General features: G+C 42.4%; 1 non-coding gene across 1 annotated transcript; it reads right to left on the minus strand.

Annotated features, from left to right (window-relative positions):
- Positions 1 to 3,366: 3,366 nt before the first annotated feature.
- Positions 3,367 to 3,441, minus strand: Trnaa-cgc (transfer RNA alanine (anticodon CGC)). Its single transcript has one exon. It is a non-coding gene; the product is annotated as a tRNA-Ala (tRNA).
- Between the last annotated feature and the right edge of the window lie 15,795 nt (positions 3,442 to 19,236).

Consider the following 19,236-nt stretch of genomic DNA (forward strand, 5'->3'; position numbering starts at 1 on the left):
AGTAACATACAGTGTTATGAAAATAAATATCGCTCTTCTGCATCCAAAAAATTATTGGCACACGCGTATGAATCGGATAGTGTGTTCGTTTTCTTCATTGATGTTCACCTTCTAATAGCTAGTGTGCATCCCTTTAGCATCTATAACAGCACGTAAACTCCTAGCAATGCTTTGTATTAAATTCCAGGTGATATCAGGGGTAATTTTCGACCATTCCTGCAGGAGCACTAAGTCGTTTTTACCGTCGGCCGCCTTTTTCTGACTTGTGTGTCAAGATGAGTCCATAGGTTCTCAAGGGGTTTACATCAGGGCTCTGAGGTGGTGTCAGAACCCCACTGGGGGCACTGTACAGTAACCACTCCCGGGTTTTCATGAAGGTATGTTTTGGGTCGTTGTCATGCTGGAAATGAAACACCCCAGTAAACCCCAATGTCTGTGCACTAGCGTGTAAATTACCTCGCAACACGTCGATGTATCTCATATGATCCATTGCACCGTGAATTACAGCTAGATTTCCAACGCCGGACGCCGCCATACAGCCCCAGACCATGATACCGCCCCCACCGTGTTTGACTGTGGGATGCATGTGTTTGATGTCGAGGTGCGTATTCAGCTTGCGCCAAACTTACTTTCTTGCATCAAATCCGAACACATTGAACTTCGATTCGTCGCTAAATATCACAGTGTTCCAAAACTCCATCGGCTTGCTGCTATAGTCCTTGGCAAACTGCAGGCGTTTCTGCCGGTTAATTTCCGATATGTATGGCTTTTTCCTGGGAGAACGTCCTTGCATGTCAGCCTCATTCAACACATTTCGTACAGTATGAACACAAACCGTCTTGTCTGAACAACCTCGGCAATAGTTGCTGCACTTGTAGCAGGTTCCTTCCGAGCAAGTGCGATGATACGGCGACGCTCTCGGGTTGTAAGCACTTTTGGACGTCCGGGACGACACTTATTCACTGTTGTTACAGTCTCTTCATATTTATGAATGATGGCTCGTACCGTGGTGTAGCTTAACAGACACCTCTGCTCCGATTTATCGATAGCTTCTCCCTTGTGAATGGAGCAATACCACTCTCTCACGCAACGCCACTGAATGTTCCTTCTTCTTGGGCCCCATGCTGACCACCATCGCGCAATACAGCAATATACTAGCGACTGAGCCGTCAACAACACGCAGTGTCTATTGCGTCAGCAGATGGAGGTCCGGTACCTGAAAACCCAGCAATATACCGAGAAGCCACGCTCTGTGCCAATACTTTTTGTGTGCAGAGGAGATACATGTTTGCCCTTAACGCTGCATTTCTTTGTTAGTGGTAGGCACTGTGGGCAGAATTGTAATGCCCGGTATGTGAGGTAGCACGTACGTGTGCTGTGTACCGGAAGGTGCGGCGTTTGTAACCAGCAACGATAAATACGCACCTGTGCCAATACCTTTTGGTGCGACAGTATCTCTAATTGAATTACTCACAAAACGTGCGGATTGCATTCGTTTTGCGTCAGACTGCGAGCTCAGGTCCGCCACGGACAGACAGTGGCCCTACAGCTGTGAGTAACCGGAGTCCTACTGGCGAAAGGTGCCTGCAAAGCACAAAGCGCAAGCGGAGTCAGCAGGCGCATGCGTATTGTATGTGCGTGTGTGGGGTGGCGAGGAATGCGGCTGCGACAGCGGCGTCTGGCGGCTGAATCACCGGCGGGACAGCTGGCCTGCATTTTCTTCCCTTTCCTTCCCCTCCCGTCACCAGACACATGGAAAGCATAACGCGCCACTAATCGCCCGTATCCCACACCAGCCATCTGCTGCTGTGTGTTTCTCAACGTGTCTGGACGTCACACACGCCATCTCGAGACTCTAGTGCCGTGTTAGGTCACCGTCAGAACAAACGCGCCGACAGTAGTAGCAAAGTGCCTACTCTAAAAGCAGCGGATCCCAGCCTTCCTGACAGCATTACCGATGAGTACAACCGCATGGTTCTAGGCGCTAAGTCCGGAGCCGCGCGACTGCTACGGTCGCAGGTTCGAATCCTGCCTCGGGCATGGATGTGTGTGATGTCGTTTGGTTAGTTAGGTTTAAGAAGTTCTAAGTTATAGGGGACTGATGACCACAGATGTTAAGTCCCATAGTGCTCAGAGCCATTTGAACCATTTGAACAACCGCATGTCAGCCATCGCCCAGTCAAGTTGAGTACCTAACCAAGCTTTATGTTGGAAACAAATACACAATACCACTTTTAACGTGGCGAAGGATAAATGCATTCTATACAAGCCACTATACAAAAAATTTGTCGCCCACTGAAGATGTCACGTTAACGCTGTGCAACACTGCCCCTATCCTCCACAAATTCCTTCAGGTACACCATTTCCAGCTACAGCTATTCTTCACTGACGATTACAGGCTGTTGAGCTACCAGATGACACTAAAATCAGTGGTCCAGTCTAGATGCGATATGCTGCCTGAATATTCCGTAAGGGGTTCCACGCAGGTTGGTAATTCCTTTTTTAAATAACGTAAAATTTATTCACACGCGGGGTCTATTCAAAAAATTTTGGAACATACGTATGTGTGCCAATGGTGCGTTGGTGCCAAATGCGACTGGCAGCCCTGCACGCGCCTGTGTTTTATATGTTACTGCCGGAAGTTTCATTTTCATTGCTTTATTGAGTATAACGTTGTGTCGCACAGTTTGCGAATTTCTAGATGGCAGAGTTAGAGCAGAAACGCGTTTGTATTAAATTTTGCGTAACTCTCAAGAAAACCTTTACAGAGACGAACCAAACGATGCAGGAAGCCTACGGCGATGAGTGTGTAAGGCGTGCTCGGTGTTACGAATGGTTCATACGGTTTTAAAGCGGCCGTACGGAACTTAAAGGTGACTCTCGTTCAGGTCGCCCTTCCATGTCTACCAACGATGCTCATGCAAGAAACGTCAACGAAATTGGGCGTGCCAGTCGAAGACTGACAGTCCGAGAGATTGCAGCAGAATGTAACATTTCAGTTGCATTGTGCCATGAAGTCCTGACTCGGCATCTTGGAATACATCGAGTTGCCGCCAAGTCAGTCCCACGGCTCGTGAGTGAAGACCAGAAAGATCTTTGGCTCGCAATCTGTGAAGAGCTTTTGGACCGCGCAAATGAGATCGAGATGTTCCTTAAGAGAATCTTAACTGGTGTTGAGACATGGGACTACGGTTATGATGTTGAGACAAAGGTTCAATCTTCACAATGTTCGTAATGTCAGATCAAATGTCAAAGCCATGCCGTTTGTTTTCTATGAGTTTGAAGGATTAGTCCATTATGAGAATGAGATTTTCACTCTGCAGCGGAGTGTGCGCTGATATGAAACTTCCTGGCAGATTAAAACTGTGTGTCCGACCGAGACTCGAACTCGGGACCTTTGCCTTGCGCGGGCAAGTGCTCTACCAACTGAGCTACCGAAGCACGACTCACGCCCGGTACCCACAGCTTTACTTCTGCCAGTACCTCGTCTCCTACCTTCCAAACTTTACAGAAGCTCTCCTGCGAACCTTGCAGAACTAGCACTCCTGAAAGAAAGGATATTGCGGAGACATGGCTTAGCCACAGCCTGGGGGATGTTTCCAGAATGAGATTTTCACTCTGCAGCGGAGTGTGCGCTGCTATGAAACTTCCTGGCAGATTAAAACTGTGTACCCGACCGAGACTCGAACTCGGGACCTTTGCCTGTTCGCGGGCAAGTGCTCTACCAACTGAGCTACCGAAGCACGACTCACGCCCGGTACCCACAGCTTTACTTCTGCCAGTACCTCGTCTCCTACCTTCCAAACTTTACAGAAGCTCTCCTGCGAACCTTGCAGAACTAGCACTCCTGAAAGAAAGGATATTGCGGAGACATGGCTTAGCCACAGCCTGGGGGATGTTTCCAGAATGAGATTTTCACTCTGCAGCGGAGTGTGCGCTGCTATGAAACTTCCTGGCAGATTAAAACTGTGTGCCCGACCGAGACTCGAACTCGGGACCTTTGCCTTTCGCGGGCAGGTGCTCTACCAACTAAGCTACCGAAGCACGACTCACGCCCGGTACTCACAGCTTTACTTCTGCCAGTACCTCGTCTCCTACCTTCCAAACTTTACAGAAGCTCTCCTGCGAAAGGTCCCGAGTTCGAGTCTCGGTCGGGCACACAGTTTTAATCTGCCAGGAAGTTTCTTAGCCCATTATGAATTCGTGCCACAGGCACAACCTGTTAATGGTACTATCGGGACATGTTGCGACGCCTGCGAGGAGATATGAGAAGGAAACGGCCTGAAATGTGGCGAGACAATTCATGTCTGTTGCATCACGATAACACACCTGCACGTTCATCCCTGTTGCCGTCTGGCTAGTGCACGAAAAACGACATCCCTGTGTTGTCTTATCCGGAATTTTTCAACAGACCTCGTAAAACGTACCTTTTATCAGAAATTTGAAAAAAAATTGATTGTAGGTCACACTTGTTTTAACCAGTTTAACAGGAGGATGTCTAAAAATATTGATTAGTTTTAACATAGAAATTATTTTTTAAATAGTGGACATCAAAATTAGAAAGTATCTACATTTTCTATGTATGTAAGGTTCTAATTTCGGTGCCATCGTAAAATTGTCCTTCCCTCAGAACCGCGTCTCATAACTCGGGTCAGGGAAATTACTTGCGTGCAATTACTAGTGTGAGTGTTTGCGGTCTACATTCACGTAATGTTGGCTTGTTTATTCGCTTTGTCTGTCAATAATTCGTACATTTTCATCTGTCAATAATTAGTACATTTTCACGTAACTATGTCGTGTGACATATGAATTTAATCTAAATTGTTTCAGGAATTCAATGTAATGTGTGTTATTTGTTTGACACCTTACAGCAATTGGTGAAGTTACCGAGACTGTTTTAAAATTCTTTGCACCTTTATCTTGTTAACTATACCAGTTTGTAACAATTTTTGGATTTCTGGTAAAACTACCTTTATTTGGGCCGTAAGTCAATTTTGCTGTTGCTAAGTTTCTCATTTGGATCTCTTATCAATCTCTTAACGAAGCCACAAGTCAATTAACTGTTTAGTGGCAATTTCACCAGTCGTTCCTTTTCTATTGTTATTTGTCCATAAGCTGTTATTTGTTGTTTTTTATCTAATTTATTGTTTAATACTTGTACTGCAAGTTGTAAGGTGTATGCTTCGCCGGCGATGGGCGAGGCATGACAGAATCTCTGACCAGAGAGTAGTTTATTGTTAGTTGTTGCTTGTCGCGAGTCTGCGCGAGTCGACAGTAGTAGTCAGTCTGCAGTAGTAATCAGTCGGATACAGTAGTAGTCGGTCGGCATTAGTAGCGAGTGGACGGTTGTAGTCTGCGGGAGTCGGCATGCGTCGGCTGTGTGCTCTGGTCGCGACTCTGGTCAGGACTCTGGAGGATGAGTATTGTTGTAGAAGGTAAAGAAGCAGCCTTGCGCATAATTAATAATGTACGTTAATTGTAATTTAATTTGTTCAAAAAAAATGCCCCAATAATAATTTTTATAATATAAAGTAACTCTTTTAAAGAAAAGCATTCATTTCAATTTCCAATGCATTATCATTGCTTCCAAGAAAAAAAAAAAAAATAATATATATATATATATATATATATATATATATATATATATATATATATATATATTTTTTTTTTTTTTTTTTTCTTGGAAGCAATGATAATGCATTGGAAATTGAAATGAATGCTTTTCTTTAAAAGAGTTACTTTATATATATATATATATATATATATATATATATATATATATACGCCAGCATTGCACGAAGCGGTGTCGAAGAATGTATAATTACGAGCAGATATAATTGCAGTTTTTACTGAGGTGAGAATTTTTGTTTTTTTTTACTCAGAATACAGGGCCGAATGTCAGCGCTGCTGTCCTTATAAAATATACCCGATATTATTATTTCTGTTGGGAGGTTACATTTCGTTCATGGTTCATTATTTAATTAATATTATTGTTGGTTTATGGTCAATTTTCATTTATCAGTTTTTTGCGGGGAGTTTACGCTTGGCTCTATTTCCATTTTGTATTTAACATATTTTCTGTGGGGAGGTTACAAAGTCATTTTAAAAACTTTAATATTTCTAGTGGGATATCATTCTGTTGTCTTATTATTGCTGTGAGGAGTCTGGTTGTGAATAAATTATTGTTAAAATATATTTTATTTTGGTGGGCCCAGTACATTTCCACTGCCAATGAGCTCCTTACTGATTCACTTAAACAGTTGCATCCAAAAATTGCACTTACACTTGAACATGAATCTGGAGATAGCATCAACTTCTTCGATATGTCCATTAACATATCGAATTGGAAATGCGAATTTACGATATACAGGAAGACTCTGTATGTATCAGTGACTCATGGGAATAATTCCAACCATATGACACAACATGTAAAGGGCTGTTAAAATGAAACCGGGACAGATGGACAAAAATATGTAAACTGTATATTATCTCAAAAATTTTCGTCATAATCGTTAATACATTTATCCCATTGTGAGACCGTACTGTTGCCTGCTATAATGTTACACACCCTTCCAATGAAAATGTTCGTAGGTGTACAGAAAGTAATTATTCTGCTTTGGAACAACAATTTTAGGGTTGTCGACATTTATATAATTTCATAAGGGCAGGAATATTATATTAGCCGATAAGTGTTACTTATCTTGCTATGGCTGCCTTGTTCTCTAGGGTGTCCGTCCCTGTTTATGCCTTCCAATTCACAGGTTCAAGGTTTTTTTCCATCAAAAGCCACTGCAATTTTGGTGCTTTTTCCACACCATCAGTATTTATTCACAAATTCTTCACATTTTCTACAACACCACTTGTTAAGTGAATGCATTGTACAGCATTTTAACGTAACACGTAGAACTTGATAGTTACATTGACAAGTCTCTACAATAACTGAAACTATTATGCCGGTTTTTGCTCCTAATATTTCTACAAGTTTTACATGCGTAACTTCCAGATCCTTCTGCAATACTATGTAGTTCAAATGAATTTTATTGTGATTGTCTTAGTTCAAATTACTTTTCAGATATAATTTACATAATTTTTTCTGAAAATAATTATATATAAAAAGATTTATATGCCCAATAATTAATAAGGAAAGTTGAAAATTTTGACTATATAAAACTATCAACCTCCTGTCTTTGTATATTCGTCCATTGAATTATCGATGGTAAAACTAGGAAAATTAAAAATGTGAACAGAAGTTTTGTTTACATGGAAAATAAAGCATAATAATATTAGTTCCGCTGTGAAGTGGTCTTTTACTCATTTAAACTAACAACTATGATTACTAATTTTCATTGCTCAAGATCGATCTTGCTAAATGGATCGATATTAAAATAAAATTGTATTATCAGAAAAATAGTGTCTTGTAGATCAATTATACGCTATGTGATCAAAAGTATCCGGAATTCATATTAGGTGCATTGTGCTGCCACCTACTGCCAGGTACTCCATATTGGCGAGCTCAGTAATTAGACATCGTGACAGAGCGGAATGGGGCGCTCTGCGGAACTCACGGACTGCGAACGTGGTCAGGTGATTCGGTGTGACTTGTGTCATACGACTGTACGCGAGATTACCACACTCGTAAACATCCATAGGTCCACTGCTTCCGATGTGACAGTGAAGTGGAAACGTGAAGGGACACTTAAAGCACAAAAGCGTACAGGCCGACCTCATCTGTTGACTGACAGGGACTGCCGACAGTTGAAGAGGGTCGTAATGTGTAATAGGCAGACATCTATCCAGACTATCACACATTGATTCCAAACTGCATCAGGATCCACTGCAAGTACTATGGCCGTTAGGCGGGAGGTGAGAAAACTAGGATTCCATGGTCGAGCGGCTGCTCATAAGCCACACATCACGGCGGTAAATGCCAAACGACGCCTCGCTTGATGTAAGGAGCTTAAACATTGGGCGATTGAACAGTGGAAAAACGTTGTGTGGATTGACGAATCACGGTACACAATGTGGCAATCTGACGGCAGGGTGTGGGTATGGCGAATGCCCCATGAACGTTATCTGTCGACGTGTTTAGTGGCAACAGTAAAATTCGGAGGCGGTGGTATTATGGTGCGGTCGTGTTTTTCATGGAGGGGGCTTGCACCCCTTGTTGTTTTGCGTGGCACTGTCACAGCACAGGCCTACATTGATGTTTTAAGCACCTTGTTGCTTCCCACTGTTGAAGAGCAATTTGGGGACAGCGATTGCATCTTTCAACACGATCGAGCACCTCTTCATAATGCACGGCCTGTGGCGGAGTGGTTACACGGCAATAACATCCCTGTAATGGACTGGCCTGCACAGAGTCCTGACCTGAATCCTGTAGAACACCTTTGGGACGTTTTGGAACGCCGACTTTGCGCCAGGCCTCACCGACCGACATCGATACCTCTCCTCACTGCAGCACTGCGTGAAGAATTCCCCAAGAAATCTTCCAGCACCTAAATGAACGCACGCCTGCGAGAGTAGAAGCCGACATCAAGGCTAAGGGTGGGCAAACACCATATTGAATTCGAGCGTTACCGATGGAGGGCGCCACGAACTTGAAAGTCATTTTCAGCCAGTTTTCCAGATACATAGTTGATATTGACCTTGGGGGTGTTCATATGACATTATGAAACATGTTGCACGACAGTTTAGGGATAAGTTATCACATAGTGTATGTGAAATTATCTTTAGATGTGGAGTATATAGTTTAAGTGTATAAATTAACTCAGGTCAGGCCGAAATTTGTACGGAGTCGAACATTTCATCTGACTACGAAAGTTCTGAGAAGAAAGGTTCATTACACTGCAGAACCGTGATTGTACCCAGGCGTACAGTTCTTAGGTCACGGCCACGGCCACGAGTGTCTTCCCTCAGGGCTCCAAAAATAAGGAAATAAAGGAGGAGAGATCGGGGCTGTATGGAGGATGGTAAGGGCTTCTCAGCGAAACTTTTGCAGCGTAGTCGAAACATGTGGACGTGCGTGACGACAAGTTTCAAAGGTTGATTCGACTACGCTTCCAAAGTTCTAGTGTGTTCGTTATAACATCTTGGCTCACGTTACAGCTTCACTTCCTGAACAATGTTTGCTGTGTTTTATTTTTGCTGTATAGTGTGCTCGAGAATACCTTCATTGTTTCGAAACACGATTGAGAAACGACTGCAAAGGAGTCACCAGTAACACATGCGTCAGTGAATAGGGGATTTCCGCAAATTTTAACCCCTAAGGTAGTCATGACGGATGTAGCGGTTCATGTTTTGCTCGTTTTCAGTGAGTTCGACGAATGTAGCCATTCGCAGCATAATGTAGCTTGTAGCTAATGAGAATGACGAGTTCCAAGCCGACAGGTGTCATAATGTTACTAGTTAATGCTTCCTTCACTAGACTGTGTTTCTCGTTAGGGAAAAAAATGTATTCTGTCAGCTACAATGTTTTTCATCGTTTGTACTGGCAACAACACAAGTTATGATAGTCTATCTTGAAAAGAAAGTAACTTCTTGAGTTTGTTCCGAAGCTTGCACAAGATTTGTTTGGGAAAGGTTATTGTAGTTACCTCGACATGCTGCGAAAAAACAAAAAAGAGATCCCCGACTTCACAAAAAATGAGAAACTGAAGAAGGGAGAATACGTAAAAGAGTACACATACAAACAGATGATGATGAAATCGAAGGACAAGAGAAATTGTGATGGACAGCACTTTCCACGTCGATACGCTGATTACAATAAGAATATGGGAGGAGTGGATATTTACGATTCCGAGTTGCAAAGCTACCAACTGGTCAGGGCCAGACTGGAATTTATCATCAGGAGATTTTCGGCATTTGCTGAACCTTGAATGGTTCAATGCATATCTTCCGTACAAAAAAATACATGTCGACAAATGCATATCTTCCGTACAAAAAAAAAAAATGACGACAAAAAAGCAGACTGTAATTCTGGGAAAAGTCGGTTGCATCCCCTCCACAGTAAGGGTCATCAATTGGACGCCCATCTCGAGCAATAAAAGTGACTCATCTTACAGTCACAGATTTTCCAGAATTTTGCCCAAGAACATCGAAGAAAAGACCAACAAGGAGGTGTGGAATACATACGAGAAGAGACCATCAAAAAGAGACACCTTAAGACATGTTATTCGTGTGTGGAATATAAAGTTTTTAAAATATATCTCTAAGAAAAGACTTGTTATTATGTGACAAATACTCTTCTGCAACATGTTCTCTTCGATTCTAATTCACTTTATCTTTGGTCTATTAACTAATATCGACTTTGAAACGTTTTAGTGGCTGAGTAAGACACATGGCGCTGGCTCAGCCAGTGCTGGGCGAAGATACCCACCGAGGCAGAGAAGCGCGCACGAAAAATCTTCACTCCAGCGCTTAAACATATCAGGCTGATTTGCAACGCTGTTGCTCCTGTCCCTTGCGTTTTCCAGTGTCATCTACCAGCCTTGACTTAGGTCATCGTCTCGGTCTCCCCTTTTCTCTTCGAAACGATAAAAAAACATTCCCGATCTATCTTCCACCCATTCAGTCGTTCAGCTCTATTTCATTCTCGTTACGTCTCCCACCTCCAATTTATCAGTAACTTGCACCTTTTTATTTTGGTCCCTCTAGCGGCGAGCTACGCTAGTCTGGCGCGGAGCTTTCAGTGAGTACCGGGACTGCGGACGTGTACTGCCGACAAATAAAAAAATTATTATGTAACTTAATTTGTTTGAGGTGATAGTTAAAACAATACTAGCGAACCCAACAATGCTTCGCAAAATATAGTGGATATACATTCTAAACTCTTTCCTCCCCCTCTCTCTATCCGTTTCCTCCTCCCCCTTCTCTTTATTCATCCACTCCCCTCTCTCTCAGTTCATCATCTCTTTTGTGCATTTCCATCCCCCCTCTTTATCTGCCCTCTTACCGCTCTCTCAGACTTTGAGCTCTATTTGTTGTTATTGCAAAAAAGGTTCAAATGGCTCTAAGCACTATGGGACTTAACATCTGAGGTCATCAGTCCCATAGAACTTAGAACTACTTAAACCTAACTAACCTAAGGACATCACACACATCCATGCCCGAGCAGCGCGGTTCCGGACTGAAGCGCCTAGAACCGCTCGGCCACAGCGGTCGGCTGTTGTTATTGCAAACGAAACCCTGATTAGGAATAGAAGTTGCTTAACATGAATGAGAAAATCGGTTGGGGTCATTGGCATACGGGGTAGGAGAGAGACCTCTCCAGTTGTTGGATCTGTGAGGACAGTAACTTCATCTATGATATTTTGCATGCTTGTGATCTGCGAATGAGTACGATTAGAAAGTTTCGGAAGATTCAAAATCTGTAGTAGTATTCCCTTCATGAGCCAATAAGCCATAAATACGACTTCCTTCTTTTCTACAAAATCGACGGCGAGGAAGAAGACGAAACAGCACATTGTTGTGTATACAATTTTTGTTTGCAGTCATGTTTAAGCAGAAAGGATATGCATGGGAGAAATAATTTCTGTATTGGTTTACATGCCATGCTGTCATAGTTGGAACTGACGATGAAGAAGAAAACTAAAACGTACATTTTGACATGCTAACAATGTATCCCATTGTATATTACGTATATATTCATATATTAATTGTACTGCTAATACACATAGCGTATGCCCCTCCAGATGTTTTTAGGGCTTTTGAAATAAATCCGTCAAATACTTTTTGAGATTTTTTATAAAAATTTTTTTTACAGTAGTATAGAACTATACATATAAATAATTATATACCATACATATTAAAAAATAAATAGCCCTTATCTGTCCGAATGTTCATTACATATTCGTGTAAAAATGTGAAATAAACTGGTCAAAGTTTGCTAATGACATTGAATATTTCTGTAGTATATGTATACTTACTTTGCATATATATTAAACATGTAGCCTATATTAAACTCATTTAAAAATTTGAAGTAAATCGGTCAGAAATTTTTCGAAGGGTCTATTATGAAATTGAGCATATATATATATATATATATATATATATATATATATATATATATATATATATATATATGCAGGGTGAGTCACCTAACGTTACCGCTGGATATATTTCGTAAACCACATCAAATACTGACGAACCGATTCCACAGACCGAACGTGAGGAGAGGGGCTAGTGTAATTGTTTAATAAAACCATACAAAAATGCACGGAAGTATGTTTTTTAACACAAACCTACGTTTTTTTAAATGGAACCACGTTAGTTTTGTTAGCACATCTGAACATATAAACAAATACGTAATCAGTGCCGTTTGTTGCATTGTAAAATGTTAATTACATCCGGAGATATTGTAACCTAAAGTTGACGCTTGAAACCTCCGACGTTCAGTTGCGTGTTGTAACAAACACGAGCCACGGTCGGCGAGCAGTGTCATGCGCATACTGCATCGTGTGTCGCTACATCAGCAATTACATGGTGATGACTTTAATCATCGAGTGCAATTCTGTCAATGGGCATTAACAGAGAACGCGTTGCAGTTCTACCTGTTTACCGATGAAGCAGATTTCACAAACCACGGGGCAGTGAATCTACGGAACATGCATTACTGGTTCGTGGACAATCCTCGCTGGCTCAGACAGGTAGAGCGACAGCGACCGTGGACTGTAAATGTATGGTGCGGAATCATTGGCGACCACCTCATTGGTCCTCACTTCACTGCAGGGGCCCAAACAGCTGCAACATACATCGCGTTTCTACAGAATGATCTGCCAACGTTGCTCGAAAATGTTCCACTGGAAACGCGTCGACGTATGTGGTATCAGCATGATGGTGCACCTGCACATTCCGCAATTAACACTAGGCTGACCCTTGACAGGATGTTCGACGGGTGTTTCATAGGACGTGGAGGACGCATAAATTGGCCAGCCCGTTCTCCTGATCTTACACATCTGGACTTCTTTCTGTGGGGTCCGTTAAAGGAGAATGTGTACCGTGATGTGCCTACAACCCCAGAGGATATGAAACAACGTATTGTGGCAGCCTGCGGCGACATTACACCAGATGTACTGCGGCGTGTACGACATTCATTACGCCAGAGACTGCAATTGTGTGCAGCAAATGATGGCCACCACATTGAACATCTATTGGCCTGACATGTCGGGACACACTCTATTCCACTCCGTAATTGAAAAGGTGTGTAAGTGTGTACGTGTACCTCACCCCTCATGGTAATGTACATGTGCGTCAGTGAAAAAGACCAATAAAAAGGTGTGGACGTAATGTGCTGTTCCCGTCTCTTCTGTACCTAAGGTCCATCACCGTTCCCTTTGAATCCCTACGTAATTCGGTGCTCTCCGATACACACGATCGAACAGCGGAGGAGTGGTACTCAAGCGTCAACTTTAGGTTACAATATCTCCGGATGTAATTAACATTTTACAATGCAACAAACGGCACTGATTACGTATTTGTTTATATGTTCAGATGTGCTAACAAAACGTAGGTTTGTGTTAAAAAACATACTTCCGTGCATTTTTGTATGGTTTGTATTAACCAATTACACTAGCCCCTCTCCTCACGTTCGGTCTGTGGAATCGATTCGTCAGTATTTGATGTGGTTTACGAAATATATCCAGCGGTAATGTTAGGTGACTCACCATATATATATATATATATATATATATACAGGGTGGTCAATTGATCGTGACCGGGCCAAATATCTCACGAAATAAGCGTCAAACCAAAAAACTACAAAGAACGAAACTTGTCTAGCTCGAAGGGAGAAACCAGATGGCGCTATGGTTGGCCAGCTAGATGGCGCTGCCATAGCTCATACGGATATCAACTGCGTTTTTTCAAATAGGAACCCCCATTTTTATTACATATTCGTGTAGTACGTAATGAAATATGAATGTTTTAGTAGGACAACTTTTTTTGCTATGTGATAGATGGCCCTGTAATAGTCACAAACATATCGCTCAAAATTTTCGACGAACAGTTGGTAACAGGTAGGTTTTTTAAATTAAAATACAGAACGCAGGTACGTGTGAACATTTTATTTTGGTTGTTCCAATGTAATACATGTACCTTTGTGAATTTATCATTTCTGAGAACGCCTGCTGTTACAGCGTGATTGCCTGTAAATACCACATTAATGCAACAAATGCTCAAAATGATGTCCGTCAACCTCAATGAATTTGGCAATACGTGTAATGATATTTCTCTCAACAGCGAGTAGTTCGCCTTCCGTAATGTTCGCACATGCATTGACAATGCGCTGACGCATGTCAGGCGTTGTCGGTGGATCACGATAGCAAATATCTTTCAACTTTCCTCACAGAAAGAAATCCGGGGACGTCAGATCCGGTGAACGTGCGGTGCTTCGACGACCAATCCACCTGTCATGAAATATGCTATTCAATACTGCATCAACCGCACGCGAGCTATGTGCCAGACATCTATCATGTTGGAAGTACATTGCCATTCTGTGATGCAGTGAAACATCTAGTAGTAACATCGGCAGAACATTACGTAGGAAATCAGCATACATTAGGTTGCCATCGATAAAATGGGGCCAATTATCCTTCCTCCCATAATGCCGCACTATACATTAACCCGGCAAGGTCGCTGATGTTCCACTTGTCGCAGCGATTGTGGATTCTCCGTTGCCCAATAGTGCATATTATGGCGGTTTACGTTAAAGCTGTTGGTGAATGACGCTTCGTCGCTAAATAGAACGCGTTCAAAAAATCTGTCATCGTCCCGTAATTTCTCTTGTGCCCAGTGGCAGAACTGTACACGACGTTCAAAGTCGTCGCCATGCAATTCCTGGTGCATAGAAATATGGTACGGGTGCAATCGATGTTGATGTAGCATTCTCAACACCGACGTTTTTGAGATTCCCGATTCTCGCGCAATTTGTTTGCTACTGATGTGCGGATTATCCGCGACAGCAGCTAAAACACCTACTTCGGCGTCATCATTTGTTGCAGGTCGTGGTTGAGGTTTCACATGTGGCTGAACACTTCCTGTTTCCTTAAATAACGTAACTATCTGGCGAACGGTCCGGACACGTGGATGATGTCCAGGATACCGAGCGGCATACATAGTACACGCGCATTGGGCATTTTGATCACAATAGCCATACATCGACACGATACCGACCTTTTCCGCAATTGGTAAAAGGTCCATTTTAACACGAGTAACGTATCACGAAGCACGTCTAAAATTGTGAGCCATACGTTTGTTACTATTACAGCGCAGTCTATCACAAAGCGAAAGAAGTGGTCCAACTAAAACATTCATATTTCTTTACGTACTACACGAATATGTAATAAAAATAGGGGTTCCTATTTTCAAAAAAACGCAGTTGATATCCGTTTGACCTATGGCAGCGCCATCTAGCGGGCCAACCATACCGCCATCTGGTTTCCCCCTTCAAGCTAGACGAGTTTCGTTCTTTCTACTTTGTTCGTTTGATGCTTATTTCGTCAGATATTTGGCCCGGTCACTATCAATGGACCACCCTGTGTATGTGTATGTAGCTTACATGCGTCCGAATGTTTATTACAGAGTCGAGTAAAAATGGAAGTAAATCGGCCGAGAAATTTTCGAGACTTTTGGTAACAACATTAAACAATGTCTTGTTTTTATATGAAAGTATATATTTTAAATTTATTCTTATATCCAATATATATTAAAAATATGTGGTCTGTGTTCGTTTATCAGAGTATCGTATAATTGCTCAACAACGTTCCGAAATTTTTGTTACGATGATAACAATGACTTGTCTGTATGTAGTACAGATGACTATACGTGGTACTTATGAATTTCGTTACGGTCGGTCAGTGCGGTTGCTCCCACGTACGATTCCGTAAAAGAAAAGACACTCCTTGTCAGAGAGTTCCATCAAGTGTCAAACAGCAGACAAGCGACAGGTTGATTGGGAGCCACATTCCGACGACGCCTGCTCGCTCCTCGAAGTGCTGGCCGGACCCGACCGTGAGGTTGGTGAGTTGTACGCCACGACTACACGACGTCATATCACGACACGACGCGACAGGCCGTGCTGAGAGGCACCGGCAGGTTCGGCGTGACCAGCGGCAAACGGCGGTCCACAGAACAATGCTGTCCGCTGACAATGGGGGGAGGCACCGTTAGGCGCGCACGATACGCCGAGGTGTCAACGCTCTGTTAACACCGCGGCTCACAGCCACACAGCACAGGAGTTACTATGCTCTGTGCTCACAGCAGGGCGTCGTACCTGCATTTGGGACCATAGTGGCCATTACGCCCAGAGCTTCCCACTGACAGAACCCTTGCCAGAGATTTTTTGAGTCATAAGTCTTCTGACTGGTTTGATGCGGCCCGCCACGAATTCCTTTCCTGAGCAATCTTTTCATCTCAGAGTAGCAATTGCAACCTACGTCCTCAATTATTTGCTGGATGTATACCAATCTCTGTTTTCCTACAGTTTTTTCCCCTCTATAGCTCCCTCCAATTCCATGGAAGTCATTCGCTCATGTCTTTTAAAAGATGTCCTATGATTCTGTCCCATCTCCTTGCCCGTGTTTTCCACACATTCCTTTCCTCTCCGATTCTACGCACAACCTCCTCATTCCTTACCGTATCAAACACCTGATTTTCAATATTCTTCTGTAGCACCACATCTCAAATGCTTCGATTATCTTCTGTTCCGATTTTCCCACAGTCCATGTTCTACTATACAATGCTGTACGCCAGACGAACATACTCAGAAATTTCTTCCTCAAATTAAGGCCTATGTTTGATATTAGTAGACTTCTTTTGGCCAGGAATGCCTTTTTTGCCATAGGTAGTCTGCTTTTGATGTCCTCCTTGCTCCGTCCTTCATCGGTTATTTTAGTGCCTAGGTAGCAGAATTCCTTCATCTAGTTCGTGACCATCAATCCTGATGTTAAGTTTCTCGCTGTTCTCATTTCTACTACCTCTCATTAGCTTCGTCTTTCTTGGATTTACTCTCAATCCACACTGTGTACTCATTAGATTGTTCATTCCGTTCAGCATGTAATTTTTAACACTGTGATTATTGAGATTTGTTCCAATATTATGTTTCAGACCTTTATTTAATAAAGTGAGTTATGTATATAAAACTTTATAATTAATTTAACAATATCACCTCAAAAATTCAATGTCTCTGTACTAGTGTAAAAGGCATTACAGTTGCGTAAATGAATATATGATCCTTTCCAAACATAGGACATCATCGCCAAATGTTACGATATATCACAGCATCTGTGATACTCATATGTTTGTAAGCTCTTTGTATGTATCAAAACATGTGGTGCGTGGTAGAAATCTTCTCAGTGACAAATCTAAAGTGTTCAGTGAGAACAATTTACGTGTGTGCAACAATAAGAATGCAGTGGGAATGCATTTACATCTGTTGGACGAATGTTACGAAAACAAACACTCCAAACCGACGTTTCACGTAAGTCACATGCAACGAAAATCTGTAACGCAACTATCTGTGTGTGGCGTGTTTATAATTATGTATTATTTATATTTTAGGACAATTAATCTGTAAAAATCACACCACATGTCATAAAGAAAGCGTCTGAGGATGAATCACAACGATTCGAAACCGGTAACGGTACCCTCTGAATAAAGGAACTGAAAGTAAATTTGTGGCTGGTTGCTGTCCTAACACCATCAACATTTGTCTTCAAACAACAGCCACGGCCTCCATCATGTGATCATATGACAAAATTGCATCATGTAATTTTTCTTCATTTTCACTCAGCATAGCAATGTCATCAGGGAATCGCATCATTGATATCCATTCACCTTGAATTTTAATTCCACTCCTGATCTTTTCTTTTATTTCCAGTATTGCTCCCTCGATGTACAAATTCAGCAGTAGGGCTGAAAGGCAACATCCTTGTCTTACACCCTCTTTAATACGAGCACTTCGTTCTTGGTCGTCCACTCTTATTATTGCCTCTTGCCTGCTGTACATATTGTATATGACTCGTCTCTCCCTATAGCTTACCCCTATTTTTCTGAGAATTTCGAACATCTTGCACCATTTTACATTGTCGAATCTTTTACCAGGTCAATAAATCCTATGAACGTGTCTTGATTTTTCTTTAGTCTTGCTGCCATTATCAGCCGCAACGTTAGAATTGCCTCTCTTGGGCCTTTACCTCAATTTTTTTCCACTCTTCTGTATAGTATTCTTGTCAGCAACTTGGATGCATGAGCTGTTGAGCTGACTGTGCCATATTCTCGCACTTGTTAGCTCTTGCAGTCTTCGGAATCGTGCGGATGAAAAAATGGTTCAAATGGCTCTGAGCACTATGGGACTTAACTTCGGAGGTCATCAGTCCCCTAGAACTTAGAACTACTTAAACCTAACTAACCTAAGGACATCACACACATTCATGCCCGAGGCAGGATTCGAACCTGCGACGGTAGCGGCCGCGCGGTTCCAGACTGTAGCGCCTAGAACCGCTCGGCCACTCCGGCCTGCTGTGCTAATGATATTTTTCCGAAAGTTAGATAGTATATCGTCAGGCTCATTCATTGTACCCACCAACGTGAAGAGAGTTTTTGTTGCCACTTCCCCCCAATGATTTTAGAAATTGTGATAGAATGCTATCTATCCCTTCTGCCTTGTTTGATCTTAAGTCCCCCAAAGCTCTTTTAAATTCGAATTCTAATAGAGGATCTCCTATCTCTTCTAAACGATTCCTGTTTCTTCTTCTATCAGATCAAACAAATCTTCCCCCTTACAGAAGTTTTCAGCGTATTCTTTCCACCTATCTGCTCTCTCCTCGGTAATTTATTTCATTCCTCAGCGACTTGTATTTCTGCAGTCCTGAATCCACCTGAACATATTTGTACTTCCTTCTTGCATCGATCAGCTGAAGAATTTCTTGTGTGACCCATGGTTTCTTAACTTTGTACCTATGTTTTTCATTACAACTTCAGAGATTGACCTTTTCAGAGATGTCCATTCCTCTTCAACTGTCCTGCCTGCTGAGCTATTCCTTATTGTTGTATCTATGGCCTTAGAGTACTTCAAGCGTATCTCATCATCCCTTAGTGCTTCCGTATCCCACTTCTTTCCGTACTGATTCTTCTTTACTAATCTCTTGAATTTCAGCCTACTCCTCATCACTACTATATTGTGGTCAGAGCCCGTTGCTGCTCCTGGGTGCGGCTTACAATCCAGTATCTGATTTCGGAATC

The sequence above is a fragment of the Schistocerca nitens genome, chromosome 1 (genome assembly GCF_023898315.1).
Source record: "Schistocerca nitens isolate TAMUIC-IGC-003100 chromosome 1, iqSchNite1.1, whole genome shotgun sequence".
NCBI lineage: Eukaryota > Metazoa > Arthropoda > Insecta > Orthoptera > Acrididae > Schistocerca > Schistocerca nitens.